This window comes from Eubalaena glacialis, chromosome 12, assembly GCF_028564815.1.
Source record: "Eubalaena glacialis isolate mEubGla1 chromosome 12, mEubGla1.1.hap2.+ XY, whole genome shotgun sequence".
Classification (NCBI taxonomy): Eukaryota; Metazoa; Chordata; class Mammalia; order Artiodactyla; family Balaenidae; genus Eubalaena; species Eubalaena glacialis.
This window is the reverse complement of record NC_083727.1, coordinates 100,745,877-100,761,821: the sequence shown is the minus strand read 5'-3', so window position 1 is coordinate 100,761,821 and position 15,945 is coordinate 100,745,877. Positions and strand designations below refer to the sequence as shown.

The following is a 15,945-nucleotide window of genomic DNA, read 5'->3' as shown; positions in this document are numbered from 1 at the left end:
CTTCTGAATCAAGTTTTATGCTACAATAAAGCAGAATAATTTCCTTATTTAAGTTTGGCCCAATTAAGAATATTATCACATCAGTACTGATGCTTATCTTGTTGTTATTAATTTTGTTTTTCATTTGGAATTTCTTCAAAACTTTTTAGGAACCAAGTTAAGTTTTCAAAAGTCAATAAATACAAAAAAATTAGTTGATACATTCAATTTCTGAAAGTTCTGTGTTGTGTCCAGTCCATCAAGAATTAGATAAATTCTAATTCTGGTAGTTGGGTAGTTGGGTAGAGGGGAGTAAATTATTATGATTATATCTCATTGCTGTTACTGCAAACAAAGCAAACAAAAGAAATCCTAAGCTGTGGCATTTGAGAGTCTGAAAAAAGATGTTTCTTTAGAAATTAGTCATTTTACATTACATTTTTAGCTGCAAAGCAAGTAAATCTCCCAAGAATTGAACTCAACAAATATTTATGTAGCATCTACTATATGCCAAGCACTGTGAGTGAGCACTGTTAAAATGAGTGACAGTGATTTCTTTGCTGACTACAGTGAGAATGGCAAACTAAAACCCTGTGAAAAATATTTTCATGTGAATGATGAGCTATTAAAATGTCACTAACTGCCAAAATGGAATTCATAGATGAGTCTTCAAAATAGAACAAGTATACATAGGCACCATAAGCAGCATAATTAAGATTTTTTTTTTTTTTACATTATTACAGAATGGACTTTTTTTTTTCTTACTTAAAAACACTTGGAGAAGAGCACTGACTTTTAGTGACTTCTTTATTCCTGTTAGAGTTATTTCAGAAATATTATTTTATCGTCCACAGGAAACGAACAGTACTGCAAGAGTTTTCACTTTAAATGCTTTCAACCTTTTACTCAGCTTCATTTCATCCCATCTCTTCTGGCTTTTCTGTCTTTTCTGGTTGTATTTTATCAGTTGTATCAACATTGATGAGCCAAGAGAAAATAAACATTTCTGAAAAATAAATCTGTTCCTGTATGTTTCTCCCAGACTGCCTCCCAGATTCACCACCAGCATCAGCACACGAGGTGGGAGAGTCACGAGGCCCAGCCAAGCCAGCTGCACCAGCTCTACCAGGACCCTGAGGAAGAACTGGGATTTCAAACCTGTGAACGGTCAGTATAAAGTATTTTCACTATGCGTGTTCACCAGGAAAGAATACAGGCTTGAAATATAGTCATAGAGCCTATGTCATCTTGTCCTTCCTCTCCAAGAAGGAGAAGAGCTTTCATCTCGACTGCACTGCCGGTCTCTTCCTGTCCCATCCACCTCGGGCTCCCCTGCCCTTGCCACTGTGCTATGCTGGGCTAATTCTGGCTTCTCCTGCAATTCGGCAATGCCAACACAGGTGCTGAATTTATATCCCCTTCACTTATTTTAAACCAACCCCTTCTCAAAGGGACAAGTAAAATTTTATCTCTTCTACTTAACTTTTCCTGCCAATTCCAGGCAGATCACTTCTGTCTCTCCAAGTTCAGGACAACAACTGCGTGTAACGTTTTTCCTCATTCAGTAGGCTGCGCATCCAACAGAGTCCTTCACACAAACACCTGGGCTCTTCTCCAGCGGGACACAAGCATGCAAATATGTAAAAGGTTCTGGGCTGCGGAGGCTGACTCCCTGCTGTGAGAGCCTGGAGAGCATAGAGACTAAACATCTGTTTTTCAAATTGAACTGCTTTGTTTGTTAATCTAGCATGATCAGCTCCTGGTGCTGTGGCAGGTCTATAGATAGATGGAATTAATCAGAACTCTTACCTAACAATCAGAACCTCAGCTGCACATTCCAGTTCAGAAACAATCTAACCAGCAACGCCTTTGGGCATGTAGAATTTGCCAAAAGGCAGCCCAGAGTAAGGTTGAAGTGAAACTAGCCCCTGGTAGGTCCAGGAGTTTTTTAAAAGAAAACTTCAAATCTGTATAAGTTTTTACGAAGCTAAGATGCAGGAAGAAATGTTGAAGGTAAGAAAATGTATCAGAAGTAGTTTCTCCATTATAGAGTCCCTGAGGATAAAAACAGAAAGAAGATTTTTAATCCTGCATTTTTATAAGTCATTAGCAGAAAGATAATTTTGGTAACTCCCTTACCTGTTTCATGTATGTCTTCCATTTCCTCAATGAGGGTCACGGTCATTTACATCATTTTTGGAGATAAAGTTTAACCCCCAAATCCCTAGGAGAAGTTGCACAGTGACTTGAGTTCATATGAAGGTATAAATGAGTGGGTTTGGATGGGAGGGTGTGGGCAGTGGGCAGAGGAAGAGACAAGAGTTACTGATGCACATTATTATTAATTTTCTTTGACATTAATGATTTTTAAAGTAAGCCTTGAGGACTTCAACATGTTGGAAATGATTGAGAAGAGCAGTTTTCCTCACCTGAGCCTCTTCTTGCAGTGTGTGTGTGTATGTGTGTGTGTGCGCACGTGCTGTTTGCACACTGTTGTCAGGCAAGGAGACAGAAGCACAGATTCAATATCTGTTTTTGCAAATTTGTCCCTAATGGTTTTGAGGCTTCATTCAGGCAGAATTTCATATTGAGTTTTTCCTGTCTTCACTTAGGAAACACCAGACCTTGGGACTTAAAATTGCTCCATTTGCTGAGGCTCTCCATCCCTCACTTCCCCTTAGGAAACAGAATCACTTATTGTCACAAGGGGTTGCTGGTTTGGCGACTCCCTTTCCTGTCACTGTGTCATTCTCTTATTGTACCAATTTGGTGTGAAGAAGAAAATGTGGACCCTAAAAATTACTAACCTTGTTCTTGGTTTGGCATGGCTTTAAGACCCAAAGGTTTTGTGGGCCCCCCTTAATCTTACCTGACAGTAATACTCTAAGAGGAGTGAAAAGGGAATAGGTTTGTTCAGACTTTCAGAGGGAATGATATTTTCCTTTATTCTGTTTTTCATTGTAAATTATAATATAATACTTCAGTGCATTTGAATTTGTCCCGTGGATCCAACAAGGTACTGCTCTGCTTATTGGGGTTTGAAAACTACATATATTCATTGTCAAGCCAAAACAGGAGCTCCTCATACAAAAGCTCTGAGTCTCTCATTTGTTTCTTTGTTTTGTAAATGAAGGATCAGTTTGGAGGCACCTCTCCATTTGTCTGAGTTTGTTACAAGGAAAATAGAACATATAGACAGAGCAATTTGGAGCCTCCATGAAGAAATTTAACTTTTTGCATCTTTACTAGACTATTATTAATTGACAAAATGTAGTTCTCTGTAAACTTGAAAAAATATTTCCTGAATTTTTTGGGGGGTGGGAAAAACAAAATTGAGAGTATATTCAGAAGGTAATTCAGAACATTCTAATATTAAAGGTAATTTGAACTTGTATCCAGGAGGCTCTTAGAAAAAGAAAATTTGAGCTACAGCAAGAAAGTATTAGCTTAACTTAGAGAACAGATCATCACTTGGTCCTGATAGAAGAGCTGGATGACCCAGAGCCTATTCTATGAAAGAAATGCATCATTTTGATGAAAACTCTTGGAATGTGTATGAAGTGAAGCAAGAAAATGAAAATAGGATTGGTCATTCACATGTATGTTTCTCTCACAGCTGGAAAAACACGTTTGAAAGTTTTATAACTAACCCCAGTTCTGGCCTAAATTTACTGTGAACAGAGTAGGTGGTATGTCTGTATCTCTTGGCTGAAAATTCTGCTATTTACTTGGATTAGATACCCAATTTAGAAATTATGATCATTCCAGTGTGCATTTATTCTGGAAAATCTTTAGCCATTTACAAATGAGCTTCCAAGATTTTAGAACTATTAACGTAATAAATTCTCTAACCCATGTATCTGCAGTCTAGAACTATGCTTAACTTCTATCTGCTATTCAACAAATATTTGTTGAATGAAAGAACTAAGTTGACAGAGAGAAGCAACTCCATCTCTACAGTGTATAAATTTAATCTCCCTGATAATCAGAATGGGAACTTTCCTTGGGGTGTAGGGGAAGTTCTGGGCATCTAGGAATTCATATGAGGACGTTTGAGGAAAGGAGAAACCCATGGAAAGACTGGTAGGTTTGAAGGTTGGAGAGAGCCTCAAAGGCAATTTACCCTGGATTTAGGTTTTTCTTTAAATTCTGTCCAGTCACAGTTGCACAGAGACTAGGTTAGAGCAGACGTTCCTAAACTTTCTTCACTCCCAGTGCCCTTAGTGTCTTGGTGAGCTTTTCTTATGATACTCCCAGACCAAAAGAAAAAACACACAGTTCCATTTATGAAGTAGGTAGGAATAAACAACTTAATAAATATTTAAGTCCTAAAAACTTAATAGCCATTTGAATACATAATGCACATACATTAAAAGAAAAAGATTTTTTATTTCACTCCAAAATAGCCATAACTACTTACTAATGAGACTTGTATGCCTGTTGAGTGCTGCACCACTTCTCAAATTTTGATATCACCGTCAGCCTCATTTTTCTTTTCCCACTACCATGTAGTACTTGATTTTTATCACAGCAACCATTGTAAATCCAGTTTCACAAAGATATGATGTCTCAAAAGGAACATAACAATCTAATGTTAAAATTGCCCATACGGTGTCTGATGGACGTCAGGGATTGCAGTGTTTTCCTCAAAAATTCACATGTCCCACTGCACCATGTGCGTTCACCTCAGTGTCTCAGAGCCCCTTGGGCAATATTTGGAAAACACATGATTATAGAGATGAAAGATATACATAATAATAATAATAATAATAATAATAATGTTAACTGCTGACTCACCATAAAGAGCATCATCGTAGAGCTAAACTACATTTATTCTTAACCCAGTAAGGAAGATCAGTGTCTTGTTGAAATCTTATGAATATTTCTGAGGGGGCAGGTGAGGGCCAGGATATTTGTGAGGTTTCTAGAATCAGCGTAAGGTCTTTCCACGCAGTAAACTGATTGGGATTCGACAAAGTTCATGACGTCATAGTTTAGAATCTGTGGCCACAGTGAAGCAAGGATTTCTGAGGGAGTGTGGAAGCGTAAGTAGTCGTTTGACAAGTCCGGTTGAGTGGTCTACTGTCCCGAGAAGGGAGGTAATTAGGGCTTGCTGAAAGTTCTCATATATGGATTTGGAGGAAGTTCCTGAAATTAAAAATAGTTATTTGTACTTTCATCCTCTTGGGCAAGAGTTTTATGGAAGAGTCAAGTTAATGTAGACATTGGGCTGTGTGGTTTTGGTTCTTGATAAAAATAACAATAGTTATTGAGCCTTTTTCTTGCTAGCCATGGTTCTCAGCACTTTACATGCATTCTATTTTAAACTATTCTCAACAATGTCATGAGATAGGAATTGCTATCCCTATTTTTACAGAAGAAGGATATGAAAGGAAGGCACTTGCCTATGGTCAGGGACTGAGGACAAGAAGAGCATGTGTCTTTTTGTTTTTGTTTTTTTAAACAGTGAAAAGACAAGGGCAAGTATGATAAGAGTAATTCACTGGTTTGTGTATTTATTTTCAAAGTGTTATTTCAGTTTCATATTACTCCTGCTATGGCCTTATAATGGCCCATGGGCCTCCCTACACAGTGACAGAGGGGCTCCTCTTGTTTGACCGGACTGTGGATACAGCTTGTTGTAGCTTTCTTGTTTGCTAATCCTGGTTGCCAGTGACCAACTACCCAGAGCTGACCTCATGCCTCCCACTGCTACTGACTCTGGGAGAACTCCTAAAGGGCAGCAAAGCCTTTGGACATGGAGAACAGGCCTTCATCTGGGCAGCACAGAGGGTAGTGCCCAGTCTCCTTCTTTATGGTGTGTTGATTGCTTAGTTATTGAGCCATATTACAGATTGTGACTTCATTCTGAAAAAAAAATGCAGTGTTAAAGTGATTTGCATACTTGCTAGCTTAAATTTTTTTTTTTTTTAACTTTAGATGGCAATATCATGTAGTAAAAGAACAACACATTTTGATATAAGGATTTTGGGGTTGAATTCAGGCTCTTCCGTTTCCAAACTGTGTTACTTAATCAAGTGACTTAGCATCTCTGAACTTCAGGTTCTTCTTTAGGAAATAATAGTGACTATGTACTTCACAGGGTTGGTGGGAAGTTCCAATAAGGTAACGTTAAAGTATATTAAAGAGGCTTTTAACACAGTAGAGTATTATACATATATTAATTATTATTATTGTTGTTATTACATGATTCTGTGAAAGTATGTTACATACGCTCACTCAGTTATCAGATAGTGCTGTAATTCTATTTCATGTTCCTCTGTGCTAATATGCTTATTCCTTGAGACCCAGGAGTTCATATAAATCATTCTGTAATTCTGGGCATGTTGTAATCTAACACCCTGGTGGCTCATTTACAGTAGACTAAATATTTCTCAGCATAAATGCACACTGGATTGATAATTATTTCTTCAAGCTATATTTTAACTTGGTAATTTAATTTTCATGCAGGCTCTTAACTGCAGGATTTATATGTGGCAGCTTAAATACATGCCCACTGACACACTCACACCATGACATCATTGTCCGCACTCGTAAATTCATCTTTAGGAAGCTTCCTCACTCTAAGGGCAAAACTCAAAGGAACTTTCAGCAGGACCATATGTTCTCTGAGGGAAAGTTGTACTCTTTGATTTTCTTTTAGTCCTTTGGGAGGTACAACTCTCATTTACATCAAAATAAATTCTGGAAGTGAAGGAGGATATGAAGAAATACAACGCTAATTGTAACATTTATTTGGCAGTGGTCAGGTGTGTCTTGGCATCAATAAAATAGTGATCATGCCTTTGCATATAGCGATTTATTTTGTTTTTATAGAAAAAGGGCTTAATTAGGAGGGTACAGGATTTTCCCATGGATCCAAGGATAGGAGGGTAGTGGGGGCATCATGACAAGAACTTGAACTGATATTCACCAGGATCCAGGGCAGATTTTCTTAGCATGTGCTGGTAATACATGGGACCATTTCAAGGCATCTCTCATTGTCCTTTTCTTCCTAAAGAATGGTTTTTTGTACTCTGTTTGCCTAGTTCTCTATCACAGCTTCCTAAGGGTGGGATCTTTTGACCTAGGAGCCTACATCATGTGACAAAGAAGCAGCCACCATTGACTGACTTTTCTGCTCTTTGATCCTATTCCAAATTCCTGGAGAGAAACCCTCAATAGTTCAGCCCAGTCTTTTCATTACTAGTCCTTACGTAAACTGCCCAGTGGGTTATAGCCATGGATTGCAGACCTGAAGTACAAACATGACTCCAGGGGCAGGTGGTGGCAGCTCTCAGAGAAGGGAACTTGGGCAGGATAATCACTGCCAAATCTCAAGAACAAAATATTTGAATCATAGAAACTCTTTACTATTGTCACAGAAATATTAGCATGCAAAAACTCAGGTTTACAGAAATCTGGATTTTGTTTACATCCTTAGTTTTATGTAATGATCACGTTTGTGAACATTGTTTTAGCCAATCCTATATAGTGCTTGGAATAGTTAGTTAAAGGAATTCTACGCGTGTTTAAAAACATCCAATCAATCAACGTGTCTTTATGGAACATCCATTTTTAAGCACACTATATTACATATATGATTTCCTATGGTCAACAAAGAATTGATTTACCTTATGTTATTTGAATAGATATGTTATAAAGTTTTATGGTTCCTTAGGTGGTGGGGTTCTATTTGGTCATAAGTTTGGGGGTTGCTCCTCTAGTCTGTACCTGCTGTATACAGTCTATATACAGAAGTATTGTCTGAATTCTAAAATAAGCATTTGAAAGAAGATGAATGTGACTGGGGTCTAGTGAGCAAGGGGAGAGTGACACACATGCACAAACACCACGAAAGAATCAAGGCAGATGTCAAGAAAGCTCTTTGTGAGTGCTGTGATTTTTATTTCCGGTATGTGAATTTGCTTGTTATAGCCGACCTCACTGAAGACCAATGCAGCTCGCAAAACTCACTCTCAAGTTGTTCCCTGACTCATTAAGTTAGAAATGGTTCTTGGAGCAGAGAAAAATCTGTACCAGGTGCAGTTAGACCCTTAGGTCTCCTTCCCTCCCTGGATACTAGGTTTCTCTCTCCCAAGTAGGAGACTGGCCATTAATGTTCAGAGGAAACAGAACCTGTGAAGCTCTGAGCTTCTGTACACAAGTCACAGCAACATATGTGTGTGACAAATTTTTTTAAAGGAAAATCAGAAGAAACAAGACAATGCAGGGAAAAATAGGAAACACTTAAACAAAAGCAATGGTTGTAATTGAAATCCTCAGAAAGACAAGAAATAGTGCATCCACTACAAACAAAAAAATAAAAGCAAAAGTATGATGCTTATATAAATAAACAGACTCAGAAAGTGTTCTCAGAAATTAAAATCATTTAGAAAAATCAAATAGATGTTGAGAGAATCCCTGGGAAAATAGAATCAAAAGATAAAGAAATGGAAAATAGAAGAAAAGAGGTAAGAAAATTAAATGATCAATCTAGGAGTTCCAGCATTCAGCTCATAGATATTGCATAAAGAGAGAGGAAAGAAAGCAGACATTAGGAAATTGCTCAAGAAATAGAAGACAAAAAATATTTCCAGAACTGACATACAAGGGTCTCCAAGTTAGAAGAACCCAGCAGGAGCCCAACAAAAAAGGATTCACATCAAAGCACATTTTAATGAATTTTCAGAACTTCTAGAAAAAGCAGAGGCTCCCAAAACTTTCCAAAGAGAGAATTAAAACAAAAAACAAAAAAAGAAAAAAGATGCACATTTAACTCCAAAGACTCTAGAATCAAAATAACATTAGAATTGTCGAAAGCAACATTGGGGTAAGAATATTATGGAGAGATAGCTTAAAATTCAAAAGGAACATAGTTTTCAACTTACAATTATATACCCAGACAAACTATTATACAAATATCTGTGTAGAATAAATATATTTCAAGAATGAAAACAATCATTATTGATTCTTGTGCTCTTTTTTCTCCAACTTTATAGAGGTATGATTGACAAGTAAAAGTTATACATATTTAGGTTGTACAATGTGATTTTTTTTAAGATGTACAATGTGATGATTTAATATACATATACATTAGTTACTGCAGAATGAGCTTTAGCAAAATGAGAGAAAACATGAAGATAAATGACCACATGGAACCCAGTGAAAGGAGGTCCAGTTCTTGAAAGGAATCCTTTCTTCCTTCCTGCTTGTGTGCCTTACTTATTTCTTTTTCTTCTTTCCTTTCTCATTTCCTTTTTTTTTTTTAATTGGAGTATATTTGCTTTACAATGTTGTGTTAGTTTCTCTTGTACAACGAAGTGAATCAGCTATATGTATACATATATACCCTCCCTCTTGGACCTCCCTCCCACCCCCCCAATCCTACACATCTAGGTCATCAAAGAGCACCAAGCTGAGCTCCCTGTGCTACACAGCAGGTTCCCACTAGCTACCTATTTTACACATGGTAGTGTATATATGTCAATCCTAATCTCCCAATTAGTCCCACCATCCCCTTACCCTGCTGTGTCCACATGTCTGTTCTCTATGTCTGAGTCTCTATTCCTGCCCTGCAAATAGGTAAATCTGTGCCGTTTTTCTAGATTGCACATATATGTGTTAATATACGATATTTCTTTTTCTCTTTCTGACTTACTTCACTCTGTATGACAGACTCTAGGTCCATCCACATCTCTACAAATGACCCAGTTTCATTCCTTTTTATGGCCAAGTAATATTCAATTGTATATATGTACCACATCTTCTTTATCCATTCATCTGTTGATGGACACTTAGGTTGTTTCCATGTCCTGGCTATTGTAAATAGTGCTGCAGTGAACATTGGGGTACATGACTCTTTTTGAATTATGGTTTTCTCAGGGTATATGCACAGTACTGGGATTGCTGGGTCATATGGTAGTTCTATTTTTAGGGGACCTCCATACTGTTCTCCATAGTGGCTGTAACAATTTACATTCCCACCAACAGTGTGTGAGGGTTCCTTTTTCTCCACACCCTCTCCAGCATTTATTTTTTTGTAGATTTTTTGATAATGGCCATTCTGACTGGCGTGAGGTGATACCTCATTGTAGTTTTGATTTGCACTTCTCTAATAATTACTGATTTGAGCATCTTTTCATGTGTTTGTTGGCCATCTGTATGTCTTCTTTGGAGAAATGTCTATTTATGAGCTGTTTGTATATTTTGGAGATTAATCCTTTGTCAGTTGCTTCGTTTGCAAATATTTTCTCCCATTCTGAGGGTTGTCTTTTTGTCTTGTTTATGATTTCCTTTGCTGTGCAAAAGCTTTTATCATTTTCCTATTTTTAACTTGAAAAATGGTACCAAAATTTAAATTCTATCATCTGGAATCTGTAGATGTTTACAACTCTTAATGCCACGCCCATTCCCTTTGTCCAAAATAACTTTTGGCATCCTCTCTCTTTAATGAGTCCTGTGGTTATTGACAGAGTGGTGAAGAGATGATCACAAAAGTGGAGTGGCTAGGGAGAGAAACATGGTGGAGAACACTGAACTAATGAAGAATATGAGGAAAGCCAACTGAGAATTTCAGGAAGCAGAATGAAAATCAGAATAATATGTTTTCCTCTGGACAGATAGAAATGGAATTAAAGCTTGGTGGGAAAGTTTGAAGACTTAGCTTGTAAAAGAACCTCAGAGCTATCAGAATATTTCATGCTTTCATTAGAATTTCTGCATCACCTCTTTAGAACCATGAGTACAAATTATTTACTACAAATATACTGAGAAGCAGTTGAGGAAAATTTGTTGTAACAAACAACCTGACTGCATACCAGAGAAATAATTTTAGAAGGAAACTGGCAATTATTTTGTCAAATATTGCACTCAAATCTATGGTTGGCCTGTTTTTATATCTGTGCATTGTTCTGTAGTTCATACTGAATGAAGAATAAAGTAAATCAGTTCTTAGCACATTGTACCTGATACTATGTTTCTGTCAGTAAGCTTTCCCCTGGGGAAACATCACTTAAATGAAACCATTTATTCCATTTCACTGTATTTTTATACCAATACTTTAATGAAAAGGAAATGGAAGAAATTGGTTTGTACTATAAGAAACTGAAAGCAGTATGTCTGTGACCTGAGTAACTGTTCTCCCTATGATAATATTATGATATATATTATCTGTCTCTATAGATATAATTGAGTATATGAGAATTAACTGTTAGTGATCTATTTCTTAAATACACTTAAAAAGTTAGACGTTTGAGAGACATGATACTTGTGTCAGACCTTGCCTGCGCTACCCACAGCTCCTCAGAAGGGGCAGGGCTATGTTTGGTTCCTTGGCATCATCTGAGTGGGTTAGAAGAATTCTGAAATCTTTTTATTCTCTTCCTTCCGCATCTCTTCTGATATCCTTGTCTTCCTTTTCCTCTCTTCTCTCTTTTTTTCCCCTCAAGTTTAACACCTAGAGTATGTCCAGGCTTCTGTGGTGTCTGTGCACCATGTTTAATGCTCAGCTAGAATTTTCTTTCACCAAAAACTGCAAGGAAATTGACACTTGCAAGATTGTTGGTTTTGAACCAAATTACACAATGAGTTCCACTTCTTAAAGAAACAAAGCTTGAGAGGTTTATGTGAGTAAATCTCTCTGAGCCAATAGCTAAACAGTTATTTGGAGTGCTCTGAAAAATCTTGCTTCTTTTTTTGTTCAAGGAAAAGGCTATTAAAGAGAGTAATAAACAGTGATGAATGTTAGCCTATTCAGAAGATTTATGTGATTATACTCCATTTTTCTTCTCTTTCCACCTGGCTGAGCTGGCAGTTTTTGTATTTGCTTTTCTGAGCGTAAGAGTGTAAGTATGCAGTGCACAAGAAGGCATAAGCCAGTAGAGGAAGAGATGAGAAATATCTAAAGGGTATTTATGAATATGGACACAAAGTTAAAACTGAGTTAATAGTTTTGAGTGTTGAAAATTCTGTAATTTTTGTCTGTGACTGTATTTTTAGAAGAAATGTCTTGTGTTTTTCCTTTCATAGGTTGGGTTTGTAAATGGCTTATTTATGTACAATGTGAGGTGTGGTATGGGCCTGGATGTTGTGTCTCTACATATGAATAAAGAGATGGGCCCACTTGAATGTTAACTCTCCCATTGGCTATGTACTATCTCAAATGTTTTTACCTTCAAGCACAGATGATTCAGGTCTTCTATTTTTCTCTGCTTCTCAAATTCCTCAAAGTTGGTATGTCTCAGAAGTTCTTTCTCGAAAAATTTTCCTATTTTGTTCATTGTTTTTGTTACTAGTGCAGATAGTGTCATATTTCCATTGCTAACACTTGTCTACAAGTGGTCAAATTTAGAGTTGGCTTAGATTGCTAAATATTTAAAATGTAATTGGTATATTATGAGAGAAAAGAGGTAATGAATTTCAACTTTAAAGATTTACTAAAATAAATACACAGTAATTTCTATGACATTATAATCATAGACTCAGTGAAAGAAACTATTCTAAGGAAAAAGTGAATATATAAGAAGAGATTATAAGCAAAACTTGGTGACAAAGATAGGTGAGCTCAACAGGATTGGTTTTGATTAAAGAATAGAAACAAATCACACTTTTATAGAGGAGGAAGCTATGAAAGAACAGTTGGAGTTTGAGAGAAAATTTAAAGTGTGGAGGAACTGAACTGAAGAAGTTTATATTTATGACTGTTATATTTATGTTATCTATTCATAATCATACCTTCTCCTCCCCACAACCATCATTCTTACTTTATCAATCTGATTATTTTCATCATAACATTTACTACTACCTAAAATTATTTTGATCTAAGTATTTCTTTAGTTATTTAATATCCACCAGCACCTCTAGAATGTAGAATCCATGAGATTAGGACACTTGTCTGTCTTGTTCATATTGCATACCTACCATGTGTCTGTGCTCAATAAATATTTAAATGAATGGACATTGTCAATAAATCCTCATATAAGAACAAAGGAGGAGTACATTAGGATGATAAAAATGTCTAGAACATATACTGTTAAATAATTTACCTAATATTCATGGTATTAATTACAACACCAATTTATAGAGTACCTATTATGTGTTATGAACTAGGCAAAGCTATTTGTATATACAAAGTCCAATACTCACAATAACCTACGAGAAAACTATTACTATGCTCAGCTTAGTATCAGTAAACTGGAGCTTAGAAATATGTTTGAAGTAAGGAAGTTGATAATTAGTTTGGCCATTTATTCAGATAGAGGTAAGTAAACAGATTTTGGCAATATTTTTGACCCAGTTTTGTTAAAAACATAAAGGTTTAAAGGAATCATTTGCATGGTAAAATAGTTTTCTCCATGTATTTCAGACAATCTAGCAGCTGGAGTGGAGAAAAAAGTCTTCCCAGAATTTCAGATAAGCAAGGGCAAAATTTGGTGAGGTGCTGTGGGGATCAGGTGAGTGGGTCAAAGTCTCAAGGATGACTGTAAATAGTTACACTGACTGGACCTTGGGTCCAGGTCAAGTAGGAAGACAAACAAACCTTGGAATGACCAATAGACTGGTACTATTTGAGAATATTTCACTGGGAAGGAGTGATCGAGTGAGGTTGACTTATTGTTTTCTCACATTTCATCGACTTTCTAGCTTGACTTCATTCCTTACTACCCAACTGAAACAGTGCTTTCCATTGTTTCAGTTAAGACATTATGGGAAAATTTCCCCATCATTTGCTTCTTTTCCATCATCTTTGTATGGAATCTCTCTACAGCATTAAATCTTGTTGGTTGTAAACTTCTAGAAAGTCTTGCCTTAATTTTTGTAATGCTGCATTCTATTGACTTGGTTCCTATTTCGGTCTACTCTCTTCACCTAGCCTCTCTTTCTTTATCTACCCTTAAGGTGTAAGCATCCTATAAGAGTTGGTAATTTCTTCTGATTCTGTGCTCATTTTCTGGGATTTATCTATGCTCAAGATATCACCATGTCAGACATAATCCCTCTAATGTCCAAGTGCCACTAAACATCTCTTTATGGATATCCTGCTAATAATTCAAACTCAATACATGCAAACCCAAATCCATTTTTCTCTTGACTTTCATGTTCCCGTCTCCCAAGCCAGCTCCTGCTACCTACCCTCAGTTGATGATTCTCTTGGTCATGTAGGACAGAAAGCTCAGAGTAACTCTTGACATGCTCATCCACAAAAGTCTAATTTTCATCTGTCATCATACCCTCTTTGGGTAACCTTTTTCACCCATTTCACCCTCCTCCACCCTCCTTCCCCTCTAGTAACCACCAACCTGCTCTCTGTATCTATGTGTTTGTTTTTGTTTTGTTTTCTTTCTTCATTTTAAAAAGTACATTACATATATGAGTGAAATATTATGGTATTTGTCTTTCTCCATCTGACTCATTTCACTTAGCATGATACTCTCAAGGTCAATCCATGTACTCAAAAATGGCAAGATTTCATCTTTTTAAGTGACTGAATAATATTTCATTGTATAAATATATATATATATATTTATTTATATAAAACACATCTTCTTTATCCATTCATTCTTTTTTGGGCACTTAGGTTGTTTCCATATCTTGGCTTTTGTAAATAATGCTGCAGTGAATATAGGGGTACACTTAGTTTTTTGAATTAGTGTTTTCCCTTCTTTGGTTAAGTACCCAGAAGTGAAATAGCTGGATCACATGGTAGTCTATTCTTAATTTTTTGAGTAATTTCTATAATGTTTTCCATAGTGGCTGCGCCAATTTACACTCCCACCAACCATGTGTGAGGATTCCCTTTTCTCCATATCCTCTCCAACACATGTTATTTCTTTTCTTTTTGATAATACCATCTAGTGGGTGTGAGGTGATATCTTACTGTGGTTTTTATTTGCATTTTCCTAGTAATTAGTGATGTTGAACATCTTTTCATGTGCCTGTTGGCCATCTGCATGTCTTCTTTGGAAAAATGTATCTTCACCTCCTCTGTCCATCTTTGTCGGGAAAGCCTTTATGTCTTCTTCTACCTGAAGAATAACTTCGCTGGATAAAATATTCTTGTCTGAAAATTTTTATCTTTCAATATTTTGAACATGTCATTCCACTCTCTCCTGGCCTGTAGAGTTTCTGTTGGGAAATACACTTATAACCTAATGGGGGCTCCCTTGTATGTTACTGTCTTTTTTTGCCTGGCTACCTTTAAAACTCTTTCTTTATCGATGACTTTTGATAGTTTTAATATGTGTCTTGAAGAAGGTCTTTTTGCATTGAGATAATTAGGTGTTCTCTTAGCCTCATGGACTTCTATGTCCAGTTCCTTCCCCAGGTTTGGGACGTTCTCAGCTATTATTTCTTTAAATAAACCCTGTTTCCTTCTCCCTCTCTTCTCTTTCTGGGATCCCGTTATCCTTATGTTGCCTTTCCTAATGGAGTCAGTTAGTTCTCATATAATTTCTTCATTTTTAAAAATCTTCATCTCTCTTGTCTTATACCTGAATTATTTCTAGATTTCTATTTTCAGGCTCACTAATTCTCTCTTCCATATGGTCTGCTCTCTTTCTACTTCTTTCTATTGCATTCTTCATCTCATTTATTGAGTTCTTCAGCTCCCAACTTTCTGTTTGGTTCTTTTTTTAGAGTTTCAATCTCTTCAGTAAAGTATTTCTTCTCTTCATTAATTTTATTCCTGAGATCATTGAACTGCCTTTCTAAGTTTTCTTGTAGCTTGTTAAGTTTCTTCATGACAGCTATTTCGATTTCTTTATCAGTTAGATTGCAATCTTCTTTAAGTTTGACTTTAAGTTTTGACTTTAAGTTTGTTTCCTGGAGAATTGTCATTTTCCTTTGGTGATATAATGTTCCCTTGGTTTTTCATGGTGCTTGATGTGTTGTTCCTCTACTGGTGCATTTGAAGTAGTGAATACCTTTCTTATTTAGGTAAAGCTTTTTTTTGCTTTGATTCTAACA

General features: G+C 36.5%; 1 long non-coding RNA gene across 1 annotated transcript in view; it reads left to right on the top strand.

Moving 5' to 3' along the window:
* LOC133102591 (uncharacterized) overlaps positions 1-15,945 on the top strand; it is a 334,490-nt gene that overhangs the window by 201,861 nt on the left and 116,684 nt on the right. The window contains exon 3 of the long non-coding RNA XR_009703004.1: positions 1,022-1,146. This is a non-coding gene — a long non-coding RNA (uncharacterized LOC133102591). The remainder of the gene's footprint in view (positions 1-1,021; positions 1,147-15,945) is intronic.